The following is a 4302-nucleotide window of genomic DNA, read 5'->3' on the forward strand; positions in this document are numbered from 1 at the left end:
CCGGCGCGTAGCAGCCATGATCGGACCGCCATTCTTGACCTCGTCGTCGCAGCTGAAGTGGCGGCCCCTAAGGAACGCCTTCAGTGGCCCGAAGAGATGGAAATCGCTGTGGGCGAGGTCTGGACTGTAAGGGGGATGTGGCAGCAACTCCCAGCCAAGTTCCTGTAAGATGCGTGTCGTGAGATGCGCGATATGCGGGCGTGCATTGTCCTGTAGAGGAGGACTCCTTTGGTGATGAGGCTTGCCCGCTTTTGCTTCAGCTCCTTATGCACATCCCTGAGAACCTGGCAGTAATATGCACTATTGATGGTGATACCACTGGGCAGAAAATCAACATGAACAACGCCAGCCTTGTCTCAGAAAACCGTGGCCATGACCTTAAACGCAGACGGGGTGCTTCGGAACTTCTTGGGAGCTGGCGAGCCCGGATGCTTCCACTGTTTAGACTCAGGAGTGAAATGGTGCACCCACGATTCATCGCACGTGATGATCCGATCAAGGGACGGGTGTCCTTCAGTGTCGAAACGGTACCTCAGCTCTTGGGAGATTTCCAGTCTTCTGTGCCGGTCAAACACTGAGAGCTGCCTCGGGACCTAACGGGCACTAACTTTCCGAAACTGGAGGTGTTCATTGATAGTGTTCAACGTTCCCACAGAAAGGTCCGTCTTTCGAGCCAGTTCGAGACATGTTATCCGTCGGTCCTTGAGGACAAGGCGCTCCACAAACCCCAGACAGCACAGCCGACACCGGGATTCGAACCCGGGTACCTCCCAGTCTCGACGTGACATGGCGCTTTGTAACTTCTTCGTGCCACACGGATGACCAGTCATCTGCTTCCTCGATTTCGTTCTAAAATATTGGCCAGCGGTAAAAGCAAAACCTACAGAAAGCCGTACACGAGGAATACCGGTGAGATGAAGCCCAGTGTTGGTGGACTGCATTTTCGTGGAGGAGCGCATAATCATTCAAAGGAAAATATTCCTTGTCTAATTATTTATGCCACTTGGGGATGAGAAATTGTATTCACTGAAATATCATACGGTAGGATTGATGTCACGCTGTTTTTGGTCAACACGTTTTTGTCAACACGTTTTTGTCAACACATTTTTGGTGCGGAGTCTCCCTTTAACAGTATGTCGTGTCACATGGGAACACGGACAGATATCGGAAAAACAACAAAATGTCTTCGTGGTTATTTCGCGGAATACGCTTTCCTTTAATTTCTCTCTCCTTCTCTGTTTTCCATCCGATATCATATCAGATACGGGTGAAGTATTTTTGTCGAGGTTAAATAATTCTAGCTATAATATAGGTCGTCGAATGTGATTCAAATATTCTTTCACGTGACATATGCAAGCCTGTAGGTCGTGAGCTTTGCGTTCTTTGACGACGCTTAGTTATTTCTTTTTCTTTTCTTTCCTTTTTTTTCTTTTTTGTGGCATGGGGGCTCTTGGTGTCAGTGTGTGTGTGCTACCATCTAGGTACGTTACACTCAGAGGTGGTACTGTCGTAAGCACGGACAGTTCGTAAACTTTCAATAAATTTTGGAGAATATGCGATACATATAATATATGCAGACACAAGAAAATCCCAGCGATACGGTAACAGTAAGTAGAGGGAAACGCTTGAGCTTGACAACTCCGGGTATTTCGCATACAAAACTTTTCTCGCAGAACGAACAAAAATTGAAGAAATTCTTGCGTTGCACAAGATGACGTAAATGCACAAAATGCGAAGGTCGGTGACGACATCAAATATCGTGGCTAAGTTGGGCACGTTATGTTTCATGTTGGCAAATTCAAGAATCGTGAGAAACATTGGACCACGAGATCTCTGAACGACGAATGTACAGTATCGGAAAAACAGCGGAAAAGTAGACACGTTACTTTTATTTGGTAGCGGCATGACGTTACATTTTCGAAGTTGCAGCGACGCTAGTATTGGGCTTCTTTGACTGGAGTTGCGGGTATCGGAATTCCATTACTTAATTTCGGTATCGGGTGCAACGCTGCTACTCTAGTGTGCAGTACGAGTACAACGCGTGCATGATGTAATGAACTACACAAAGTGTCACAACCACTTTAGGCAGCACAAGAATCCTGAAGTCTGGAAGGTATTTGCGCAAGCAATTCCAAGAAATACTCTGCCGATGCCGTTTCTTTGACTGTGTTTATCGGCCGTAACGCACGTCAAACCTTTACACCTGCCATTGGCAACTTTGCCAATGGCAGGTGTAAAGGTTTGACGTGCGTTACAACAACCTACTGAAACATCTCAGCCCGGCACTTGGTAAAGGTTGTAGAACACATTCCCTGGAAGAGTGCGATACATTGTGCAAGAATGCTTCGGGTAGTAACCTTTTCATGTCTGGTACCTGTTAATAATTGCGTACGAAGAGGTAGGAAATAATGAATGCCGCCCATAAACCGCGATATTAGAGTCTCTAACGGCAACGGTTTTCACAAACGCGTTTTCTTGTACCAGTGAACCCTCGTTAATATGACCCCCGATAATCTGACATACGCGCTTTACGACCATACTCCTGGGGAACAATGCAGTGAAACCTGTGCAAATCCCCCCCGTTATTATGACAATTCCGCGTTATGACCAAAAATTTCGGGAACGATCATGGTCATAATAACGAGGGTTCACTGTATATACAGCTAACCTGAGCACGATTGGAAATGGTCCGTCACACCTCTGTAGCATTGCGCTGAAGTACGCTTTGATTCGCTGAGCCGTGTATACGCAGTCACGTCACATCTATCTCTGGCACCGACCATGAACGTCAGGGAGCTCTAAAACCAAGTACCCTACCTTCTTCGCTGTGCGCAATGTCTGCACTTGCTGCATATTTCAGCAAGCTATTTCTTACAAGCGATTCTCACTGCGACAGGCGCAATCCCAAAATGCTGGAATGTCGCGCGACTCAAGCCGGCTACCTGGCCTAACGGGCAACATAAAAGTTTAGGCGGGTCACGAACCGACGAAACAACGCTGTCGCCGGAATTAATTTGCACAGAACCAGGAGGGCGTTAGGCGGGTAAAGCCTCCGTTCCGAGGTGCAGAGGTGGCGCGTTTTCAATCTTCATGTACACGCTTGACTCGCGAATAGTTGATCCCTGCGCGCACCATCAGTTGTACGGGGCTTTGTTTTTGTACCTCCAGCGGATTCTTCTTAGCGAGTTTTCAAATACGCAGTCCGAAATTTACGATGTGTTTTGTCGGTTGGAAATGGTGATTCGGTGGGGGGGATTGCGTGGCAGACGGAAAGTTTAAATCGTGTGCCAGAAGTGCGTTAGGGCTAACTCGTTTTCGCGGAGAGACACTTGTTTTTTATGAGGGACTGGAACTCCAGTTGGATTTGTAGTGGATCTTCCAGTTTTAAAACGTGTGGGGAGCTATGCGCAGGGATGATGTTGTTTGCCGCACGGGACGGAATGTGCGTGGTGAATAATAAATGTCGTGCACTGCTGCCGTTATTTTGAGATGAATGATGTACTGCGGGTGTTTATGTTGGAAGGTGCATATGTCTGTATGTCGTGAGTTCATTCGTGCATAGTTGTAAATGAGGGCCAGGTGCCTTGTCGTTAATACTAGCACCCTCAGAAGAACTGATGGGGAGCCATTAACTGAGATGAAAAGCGACCGTGAAGGTTCCACAGTATTTCACGTTCCGTAAAGGTTGATTACAATGTACCAAGTGGCTTAAAGGGATGGTCAGAAATTTACTCAGCGTGCTATGGGAGCAACGTTTCCTTTGCTTCCAGGGAGTGTTTGCTTGGGAAGCCAATTTCGCTTACTTTTTTTTCAACTTTCTAGTTCGAGATTGTCACGTAATCCTAGGGCACAGGTAAAACACAGTGATAGATTGAGCGGTAAAAAAGTTTGTAATTGTTGCCACTGGCCCTCTCAATCTTGTCACACGTTGAGAAAACTTTGCAATGCCAGCTCCTGGCGTACAGCAACACGTATAACAATGGCAACTACGAAGATACCATTTGCTGTTTCTGGATTTCACCTCCTTGCGTCATCATGACACAGGACTTGGCGTCAACAACTTATACATCACGACTGAAACGAGGTCAACGTTCGCAGTAAGCATCGTAGTTGCTCATAGCACATGTCATAGCAACGGCGGAGCAAATAGTCCCTTTCAAGGGGGCTGGAACGTGTGCTACAGGGTACCATGATATCAGGCAGCCGGCAGCAGAAAAGTCATTATGAGAGCAAGGTACGCAATTTGTTGATATCAGGAAAGAGCGACTAGAAGTAGTTTTTGTGTGGCGGTGCCACGTGTGA

Source organism: Ornithodoros turicata, chromosome 1 (assembly GCF_037126465.1).
Source record: "Ornithodoros turicata isolate Travis chromosome 1, ASM3712646v1, whole genome shotgun sequence".
In the NCBI taxonomy this organism is placed as follows: Eukaryota; Metazoa; Arthropoda; class Arachnida; order Ixodida; family Argasidae; genus Ornithodoros; species Ornithodoros turicata.